The sequence below is a fragment of the Panicum virgatum genome, chromosome 9K, assembly GCF_016808335.1.
Source record: "Panicum virgatum strain AP13 chromosome 9K, P.virgatum_v5, whole genome shotgun sequence".
In the NCBI taxonomy this organism is placed as follows: Eukaryota; Viridiplantae; Streptophyta; class Magnoliopsida; order Poales; family Poaceae; genus Panicum; species Panicum virgatum.
In genome coordinates this window covers 40,822,736-40,833,609 of record NC_053144.1, presented here as the reverse complement: position 1 = coordinate 40,833,609, position 10,874 = coordinate 40,822,736, and the positions used below count along the sequence as shown (strand labels likewise).

The following is a 10,874-nucleotide window of genomic DNA, read 5'->3' as shown; positions in this document are numbered from 1 at the left end:
TGCATCATCCATTACTAGTTGAGTACCCATAGGGAGATATGGCTTGATGTGAACTCACTATCACAGCATCGCGACAAAAAAAAAATAAAAACTAACTCGAAGTAGGTGAATCCTGAATGTGAGTTCGTTGACAAAGAAATAAACTAGCCCTCAAAGTAACATGGCTTTGCAATGCCTTCACAGTGGCAGATCCCACTCCCACATAATAAAATCTAACTAACACTAGCTCATCGAGAAGGAATCGAACCTTCTCAACTCAAGATGGTTACCCAATGGCCAGTCCTGGGCTTGCCTCAACAATGGCAGGTTCCAGCAACCGTCCTCCTGGGTATGCTCCAGCCTCCATGTCATCTCCATCTTATTTCTAGCAAGTCGGCGGAGGAGCACCAGCAGGATGGATTGGATCCACCTGCCGCCGAGCCCGCCGGGGCTGCCCTTCCTCGGCAATCTTCACCAGATGGGAGCGGGCCGAGGCGGATCTCGTACGACCACAAGGACGTGGCGTTCAGTCCCTACAGCAAGCAATGGTGAGAGAGGCGCAAGCTCTTGATCGTCGAGTTCCTGAGCATGCGCCGCATCCAGGACGCCTGGTATGCTAGGGAGGCTGAGCTACTTGCTTGTTTTATTGGCTTCCTACAACTAGTGCAGCTTGCTTTGGATATTAAATGTATGGTGTGTGTGATTGCCCAGTGTCTCATTGTGCCATTTAAAATTCGTCGGTTTATTTGGGATAAATCAGATCCCTCTCTGTTACTTTTATGAATCAAAGAGTAAGTAACTTCACAAAGAGAAGAAAGTAACAACACCAACTGCAGCTAGAAATCCCAGCGTTGACTTTTCTCTCCAGTGATGGGCGGGCTGGAGGTGGGTGGAGCAGTTGGTGACGGGTCGACGCCGGCCGTGGACAGCTGTGGACGGCGGTGGAGGCCGGTGGGGTTAGGGATTTGGGGTTTCTAGGTTGGGGGAGGGGTTACGTCGCTGCCGAGTATATATATAGGAACCGGCAGCGCTGGCAATCCCGGCTATGGTTCCGGGTTGTGGGTGCCGAGGCTAGCGGCAATGGTGCCGCTGGACGGGTGGTACGGTTGAGGATGGCAGTTAAGGGTATTCAATCCTCTTTTTTTGGTACTTGGTCTCATATTTTTGTATCACAAAGTACTTTAGTCTAGATACTTGCAAGTACTACTTATCTTGACCACCATATGATTTTGTCAGATGGACGGCTCATATTTTTCAATCATTGTAATAATTTTCAAAACATGGGTTATAAACAATGTATTTCTAAAATTCCGAACTATGTTCTCACATAGTGTTACTATCACAACGTAACAGTGTTAAAAGAGCAAAAGAAATACCGTACAAAAGAGATTTCATTGTAACACCATGAATGTTCAATTAGATAAGTAAAGCACTGTTACAATGAAAAATACCAGAGGGTACTTTCCGGTACTTTTCCTTGAATTTTGATGGAAAGCAAGGTATTTTCAATGATCCAATCAATAGTGTTAAGGTTATTTCGTCCCACTTTTTTGGTACTTGGTCCTACATTTTGGTACCACCAGATACTTCCTACCTTGATCACCGTATGATTCTGTCAGATGGACGGCTCTAATTTTTTCAATTATTGTAAAAATTCTTAGATAAGTAATCGATGTTATAGAGTCCTAACACATTTTGAATGTAAAAGAACACGTCTTTTGTTCACAGAGGTCAAGGTAGGTTATGGTTAGGGAGTGTGGATGATGCACCCATGGGAATTTGCAAAACTAATGGTTATTTAAATTTTCACCATATTTGCACCATACACAGCTCAACTTTATACACCCAAAATGCATATGCACCCTTTCAATTTGGTCCAGCTTTAATTTCCAATAAGTCGGAGTGTAGAAATAATAAAAAATAGAATACCAATAAGATATAGTAACACGGTTAGTGAGCAATAGTGATACAAGTGGTGGTACAATAACTATATTCTGTTGCAGTGAACCCGGCTCATGAGGGCATCATGGACACTATATACATACATTATACTTATTTTTGTCAACTCTCTCATTACCCTTAAACAAGTAGACCTTCTTTTACAAATCACAGTATTTCAGTTGGTACTTCTCCGGCCGTTACCATGTCAACATGAAAAATGCAATTATTACTATAACCATGCACTAACAGGATCATGCAATGATTATTTGTTAGGTTGATAAACTCATCGACAGATTAACAGTCACAGGACAGAAGCCAGTGGTCTTGGAGGATCACATCTTCAGGTATATGGATGGTATTGTAGGCACCGTCGCGTTTGGGAACATCTACGGCACAGAGCAGTTCGGGGACATGAATCACTTCCACGACATGATAGACGAGGCTATGATCACAAGATCTAGTTTCTGCGCCGAGGACTACTTCCCTAACACCCTTGGCCGCCTTGTGGGCCGTCTCACCGGCGTACTGTCCCGTCGTGAGCTTGTGTTTAGGGAATTTGATGCTTTCTTTGAGAAGATCATAGAGCAGCACCTCGAATCCAACCACACCAAAACCATCAACAACGGTGGCGACCTTGTCGACATCCTCATCGGCCTCATGAAGGAGCACCAAGGCTCTACCAGCTTCAGTTTCAGTAGAGACCACATCAAAGCTTTGCTGATGGTACGCAAGTATAGCTGAACAAAATAATTTTACATGTTAACAAGTGATCAAAATTACCAATGCATTTAATTCCTAATATCATGCTCCACATAAATCTTTCACAGAACACCTTTATTGGGGCCATTGACACATGCTCGGTTACCATTGTTTGGGCAATGGCTGAGCTCATTCGGAAGCCGTGGGTGCTCAAGAAGGTGCAAGATGAGATCAGGACAATTGTAGGAAACAAAGAGAGGGTGCACCCAAACGACCTGCCCAACTTCAAGTATCTCAAGACAGTGGTCATGGAGACTCTGCGGTTGCACCCGGCACTTCCCCTTCTAGTGCCAAGGGAAACCCTGCGGCAAATCAAGATATCTGGGTATGATGCACCAGCGAAGACAAGGCTCTTCGTGAACACATGGGCGATTGGCAGGGACCCAACTATCTGGGATAATCCGGAAGAATTTGACCCAGATAGGTTTGAAGGGAAGGATGTCAGCTTCAACGGTACGCATTTCGAGTTTGTGCCATTTGGAGCTGGGCGTAGGATGTGCCCTGGGATGGCCATGGGAGTGACTACAACAGAGTTCACGCTAGCTAACCTGCTCCACTGCTTCAACTGGAGGCTTCCGGATGGGGTGTCTAGTGAGGACATCGACATGGAAGAGGCAGGCGAGCTCACTGTCCATAAGAAGATGCTGCTGGTCCTTGCGCCGACCAGATGCAATTGGCAGTGCTGATGGATGTGGATCGGAGGAGCCAAGTATAATAAGCCCATGAGTTGTTGCTTGTTTCAGTTTTTTTCCTTGCTGACAATAAGTTGAATCTGCACTACTTCTAAATTTTTTCTAAACTCCTGTCCCAAAATATAAGGCACTCTCAAGATTTTTTCTAATCAATTACTCGCTCCCTCCATCACGAAATATAATGTGGGTACTTGTGATGTCTAGTTGCGGCTAGCTAGCCCACCAATTAGCTAAACTAATCTTGCCGTCACAACTAACGTGCTCGAGTCTTGCCAGTTTCATTTAAATCGTTAATAGTTTAATTTTTGTTCTTTTCATCTTTTGTGCTATAAAATCGATTGAACTCATATCTTCTTTGAATGGATCTAGAAAATATGATTTCGGCAAATTGCACTTAATGATGACCATGATGGAGGGGCGGGCCCAAGTGGGAGCAAGGGTATTCACTTGAATACCCATTGTTTTTACCAAAATTTATATATATAGTATTTCTCAAATATATGAATAAAAAGAATGAAAAATGAACACCATAGCAGCATGACAGAGGTTCGAAGATGAAATAGCCCACCACCACCCCTCCGTCCCTCCCCACCAAAATTTAGTTATGCTTCTTCACTTGTTATATGTCGGTCTAATAATGTTAGTTACATAAGTCAGAAGAAAGATTTAGATATAACTAGTGTACAATTAGCGTTAATTGATCCTACAATCAATTAGACATGCCAAAATTTAGGTTTAGGCTGTCAAAAAAATTGCTCTTTAATATTTTGAATACTCATGTTTAAAATCCTAGGCCCTCCCCTGCCATGATGGCACTTGAGAGTGACATGCTGGAGAAGATTAATTGTGTACCATTGAAGCTTTTAATTCAAGGAACACTACAAGAATAATTGTTTAAGTAAAGATTATGCAACTGAGAAATAGGTACTATTTTTCTTGATATGTTTTGTTCCTATATAGATGGTATCGGATATTCCACAATTTTTCGAATATGAATCTCGATTTGCATAGAGCAACAGAATGAAAATAAATTCACTTACATATGTTTATAGTATCCGTTTTAACATTGAATATGAATATAGATATTCATATTGAAATTTTTGGTTGATACAAAATTCAAATAATTTGGATTTTCTGACATCCATATCCATCGCTATTGTACGTTGTTATCGACCTTTTTGTATAAACTCTTCATCAACACCTTTCCGTTAACTTCATGTTTACTTTTTAATTTGTAGATATGGCCCTGTTTGGCTGGACTGGCTGGGCTACAACCAACCGGTTAGGGATGGTGGGAGCTGGGTTGGCTAGTTGTTCCAGCCCAGCCGATTTTTCCCAACCGAATAGGCTGCATGTTTTTACCATTGTGAACAGTAACATCCGTAATCCATTGTGGAATGTTGTGTCATTGCCTCTATGAATTACTATTAGGTATGGAACATTCTTGTAATATCGTTTCCTTTTGGTTATAATGGATTTTAGTTTGGTTAGTTGACTATAGTTAAGAAATTGACATGTAGGAGCTACATCCGCAAATAAATAAGAACGAGTCTCCCCACCCCCACGTTGACAATCAACTTTTATTTCGAAAACAGAATCAAACTTAATTGACTTCGCACATTAAGTAATTTGTCAGCACTACTCACGTGGTCATTAAGTTATTAGTGTTGACCGACACAGCGGAAGATGAGTTTTTTATGGGCCCACAACTCACGCACCAATAAGAACCTGGATCAAGCTGGATGATGTTCAGTGTATAGAGTTTACATACCAGGCCGTCCTGGAGCCACAACAATCCGGCCATCCAACTGGCCCGAGATGATCCCGTACGCGACGGCGGCGGAGGCGGAGGGGGCGCTGGGGCGACCGATGATGTGGGCGGAGGCCGCGTGGTTCCTCCTGTGTGTTGTCTACACGCTGTGTATTGTCTACACGCTGGTACCACCCCCTCTCGCGCTGCTGGAGCTCCGGACGTCAGCGAAGCGAACCTCGTCGCCATACAAGCTGCAGCCCCGGGTGCGGCGGACGCCGGCCGACGTCATCCGCTGCTACAAGGACACGGTGCGCGTCATGGCCCCCGCCGCCGGCGCGCTTCAGCTCGTCTCCTACCCCCGCCGTTAAGGTGCACACACAACATCTGTACTGCGATATGGACATCTAACAATCAATTAATTAAAGAGTTGCACCTAATAACCAATTGTTTTATTTTTTTAGCGACTATGCTTAAGCATGTTTTTCATTAAACGGGAAAGAGAGAAGTTTGTTACAACAAGATGTGATCTCGATTGAGATAGAAAAGCAAAAGCTTAAAATATTTATTACACTATGATTCGAGCGCAACCAATGGGATTCTCTTCTCTTAGACCAGTGTGTAAGGAATATGGCCCCAATTAGGCCATTGTTTGTGATTTTGGTGATTGAGTGGCGACATAATCAATGGGACTGATAAGTTTATGAGATCACACTTGTAGGAGTTCTTGGGTCCCATGGATATAATTCAACACGTCTAATTCATCAGCAAGACGCCATGACCAACCTACCGTCAAGACGCCAAGTCCAATCCACCATCAAGATGACAAGTCCAAACCACCGTCGAGGTGCCAAGATATAGTGACCATCCAAATAATCGCCGCGACGAATTGGACGAAAAAGATGCAGAATTTGCAGCACCGGATAAACCGACGTTGCACCATTGGTGCATCCGATGTTTGTCGGAAGAACCGACGCCCTTGCATCGGTGTAATTTTTGGTGCTAGATGGAATCAAGTCAAGATAGCTCTTAGGCACCAGTTTAACCGACGGGTCACTTAGAGGCATCGGTGCAATCAATGCACTACTATCCAGAGACGATGTCGAGTGCACAACAAACAAGCCTTCAGCACCGGATGAACCGATGCCCCATCGGAGTAAGCGTCGGTGCAACGACGTCAGCAAGAAAGGGGTCAAGTGCAACGGCTACGTGAAGATCAAGTGTCAGCGGTTTAACCGACGCCCTAGTATCGGTTTAACCGATGGTCCCTGGAGTTGCTGCGGCCATGTCAGAAGAGCCAACGGCTAGAATCAGCCTGTGTGTGACCAGAAGAACCGATGCCCTAGCACCGGAAGTTCCGACTCCTATGCAGAAAACTAGCCAACGGCTCTAAACGGCTAGTTCAAGTTTGAGGGATATATATGTGTGTTCTCCCGGATATTTGATGTTTGCTGGAGTTTCTAGAAGTCTCATACACACCCAAGAACACCTCCAAGCCATACAAAGAGCTTAGTGATCAAATCTTTAGTCCTTACCACACATTTGTGAGTGTTAGTTCTAGATTAGCTCCTTAGAGAGTGTGTGAGTAAGGTGTTGTGCCTTATGAGCTGGTTCTAGAGTGAACCACTATTGTATTTCGATGCACCGGCCTCCTTGGAGTCTAGGTGGCTCGCCGGCACGTCTTCGACCCTCCGGCTTGGTGTAGAGCGGCGTCGACGACTTTGTGCGGGGGACGTGGAGACCCCCACCCTTTATGGAGAAGCTCCTTATTGGAAAGCGGGATCAAGGTGACCGTGATTGTGTTCACGGAAGAGACTTGATTTCTAGAAGCAATACTCTTCGTGAATGCTTCAACAACGTTAGGGGCGCATTTGTGGCAATTCGAACCACGGGATAAATCCTCGTGTCGAGAGTTTGTTCCCTCTCATCCCTCCTCTTTTAGCTTCCGCATTTCATATTTCAGTCTTTGTGTGTTTTACATTCTTAGTGTAGTTCTTTGCTAGGATTGGCTATATATTGCAAAACTCTTTTGGGATGAAGGTTTGACACCAGACGAACCATAGTTGCGCATCTAGTTTATGTTTTGTGCAAAAGTAGTTGGAGCCATAGGTTTAGATTTTTAGAGAGCCTATAATTCACCCCCTCCCTCTTTTAGGCTAGAGCACCCGATTACTTTTTCAGTGCCCTCAGGCAACCAAGGGAAAAGCATGGAAAAATGCGCTATTCCTCCAAAACCCCAAACTTTTGCTTCGTCTAGTATAAAATCCACCAGCTCAGCTGCAGTAAGTTTCACCTTTTGGAAGATTCGCTGGTTGCGTTCTTTCCAGATCGACCAAGCCACTAGAATTACTAGAGAGTCGAAAGTTTTCCGTATCTCTTTTCCTAATTGCTTTCGTGAGAGAAGCCACCACTCGACGAAATCTGAGTTAGCCAAAGATGGAGTGTGTCTTTGGAGGTTGCATCTTCTAAGCACCAAGTACCAAATTTCTCTAGCCAACACACATTTTGTCAGAAGAGGAGATCGTCTCCGAGTGCTGATCACAAAAGGTGCAGTTGTCAACATCCTGCAAATCATGTCTTTTTCTTCTATCACCAGTCCAACAGAGATCGTGAATAGCAAACCAGAAAAAGAATTTGCATCGACCTGGAGCTCGTGTTTTGGTCAGCTCCTTGGCACCTGGGATCGCCTGTTGTCCAAAAAAGAAAGGCCTGTAAGCTGAGGCGGTAGTGAATTGGCCATCTGCCGTCCACTTCCATCTAAAGATATCTGGGGTGTTCAGATTTAGGGGCTGCTGACGCTGTCTAATGATGTCCCATACCAATAGATAATCAAGGATCACTTGGACTGTTAAAGCACCTGAAATGTCCAGTGCCCAGGAATTGTTGAATAGTCCTTGCGTAATAGTCCTCACTTTGCGTGTATGGGGGCGTACAGCATTCAGCAGGGCTGGGGCGAGGTCGGCGATGCAGCGACCATCAATCCACTTATCTGTCCAAAAGAATGAGTTCAAACCACTGCCAACTTCGACAGATAAAGATGCAGCGAACATTGCTTCTATTGTATTGTCTGAGCCCTCAGGAAGACGGGACCATGGTCGGTTCGGATCAGTACGCTTTAACCAAAGCCAGCGTATCCTAAGCACAAAACCTTGTAGAGTCAAATCAGGAAGCCTAAGGCCACCAAGGTCAACCGGCCTACGTACCTTTTGCCAGGCCAGATCCACCCGAAACAGAGTCTGCTCCTTTCCACAGGAATGCGCGCCTACGCTTGTCGATGCACTGGATCACCCATGGAGAAAGGGAGATGGCCAAAGTAGTATGAACCGGGATGGCAGATAATTTTACTTTGACCAGTACCGTTCGACCTGCTTTTGTTAGAAGATTTGCTTTCCATGGCCGAAATCCTGTCACAACCTTGTCTACAATTGGTTGTAACTCTGATTTCTTTAAGCGCTTAATTGACAGCGGTGTTCCCAAATACTTGATCGGAAAGGCCTGCAGTTGACCGTGTAAGAACTGCATTAGTAAAGCTGTATCCTCCAAGGTACAGCAGATTGGAGTAATTGCACACTTGTTTTGGTTGATGCTGAGACCAGAGGCAAGAGCAAAAATCTCCAGAATGGTTTGTGTTGCGACGAGGTTTTGCTGGTTAGGGGAAGTAAAAAGGATCACATCATCAACGTACAAGAAAATCCTTTCCTGAATGGCGTTGTTCCCTAGAGGCTGCAGGATTCCTTTTGTTTCCGCATTTTTTATCAGGGCGTTCAGAGCCTCCATGGCTATCACAAAAAACAGCTGTGATAGGGGGTCACCCTGACAAAGGCCACGGGCATGACAGATACGGCGACCCGGCGATCCGTTGAGGATGATTTTCGTGCTGGCTGTGGATAGAATCAGCGAGATCCAGTTTAACCACCTTCTTGAAAAACCCATGTGCCTCAGTACTTTCAAGAGAAAAGTCCAGTCTAAAGAGTCAAACGCTTTGGCAATATCAATCTTGTAGAGTGAACTTGGGATCTTTTTCCGGTTCAAAAGTTTGGCCGTGAGTTGCACTGCTTTAAAGTTTTCATGAATGAGACGCCCAGCGATAAACGCACTTTGATTGGTACGTACCAAAGAATTCATATGCGGGGCAAGGCGCCTGGCAAGGACTTTTGTGAATAGCTTTGCAAAGCTATGAATCAGGCTGATAGGTCTGAAATCTCCCAGCAATGTTGCATCATCTTTTTTCCGAAGGAAGATCATGTACGCCTGGTTCACTAAGTATAGGCTGCGGCCATCTAGCGACTATATAGCTTGGAATGCTCTGACGATGTCATTCTTAATTATTGGCCAGGCAGCACGATAGAAAGCTCCTGTAAAATCATCAGGGCCAGGTGCCTTTTCTGGATATGAACATCAGATGGTCGGGATCCGGACGGGTCTGCGGTTTCTGTCGGTGGGGGAGACGGCGGCGCAGCTGCTGGTGTACTTCCTCGTGGAAGACTACCTGGCCTACTGGGTCCACCGGCTTCTGCACACGGCATGGGCCTGCGACAAGATCCATCGTGTCCACCACGAGTACACGGCACCCATCGGCTTCGCCGCGCCGTACGCGCACTGCGCGGAGGTGCTCATCCTCGGCGTTGTGGCCTTCGCTAGCCCGGCCATGGTGCCCTGCCACGTGACCACCTTCTGGCTCTGGTTCGCCCTAACCGGCATCCAGTCCATCGACACGCACAGCGGGTAGGATATTATTGTTGCAGATTGTGCACTACTAGATTTTCCCCTTAATATAACGCACGAAATGTGTTGCAAGATATCATATTTAGTAGTAATAGCCGCAATTGCAACTAATTTGTTTAGTAAGAAACGCAGCTATATGTCTCGCTGCATTAGCCTATAGCGACACATGTTTTTTTATGTTGCATTAGTTTTTCTATTACAACACAATGAGACGTTGCAACTAGTATCTACGGGCTCGCTCGTGTTGGTTGCAAATTATCATATTGCGATGCATCTGCTGTTACCAGAAGTGCAATTACATCGTACCCAACACGTTGCAATTCATAAAATCTTGCGTTGCAAAGTATTGTATTGCTATACTATAGTTGTGGTTGCTATAGAAGAAGCACATCTATTGCCACGAAAGTGTTTTGGGTGCTATATGTGGTTTTCTCTATTACCACGAAGTTGATTTCGGTGCTATAGGTGGTGTTCTCTATTGCCACGAAAGTTATTTGGGTGCTATATGTGGTTCCCTCTATTACCACGAAATTGATTACAGTGCTATAGGTGGTGTCCTCTATTGCCATGCAGCAGGGATGGTTGTTATAGGTGGAACATTCTATTACCACCAAAATATATAGGTTGGAGGCAATAGGTGGATCACGCTAATGCCACCTAGTTTGATTGGTTGTAAGATGTTTCCTCCGTTGTTGCTTCGAAAATGTTTTGGTTGCCAAAAGTTCATGTCTCTATTACCACCATAATACAGGGTTGCTACAAGTGGAACTTACTATTGCCACGAGACTTTATGACACCAAAAAATATGAGTTGCGATAGGATGAATTCTCTTTTGCAACGAAAGGTGTTGCTGCCATAGTTTTGTAGCTGGCCATATGTCTATTCTGCCACGCTCATTTATTTGTAGCAATAATAATTTAAAATATAAAAATATAGGATCAATAATAATTATGCATTTATAATTCATGAAACAACATTTAACCATTCACTGATAAATTCCGTTCAACAACAGCATGTAGCAACACATA

The 10,874-nt window shown here is 44.6% G+C and overlaps 2 pseudogenes; both read left to right on the top strand.

Moving 5' to 3' along the window:
- Positions 1 to 261: 261 nt before the first annotated feature.
- Positions 262 to 3,365, top strand: LOC120647991 (annotated as a pseudogene).
- A 1,824-nt stretch (positions 3,366 to 5,189) lies between these two features.
- Positions 5,190 to 9,850, top strand: LOC120648698 (annotated as a pseudogene).
- Positions 9,851 to 10,874: the final 1,024 nt, after the last annotated feature.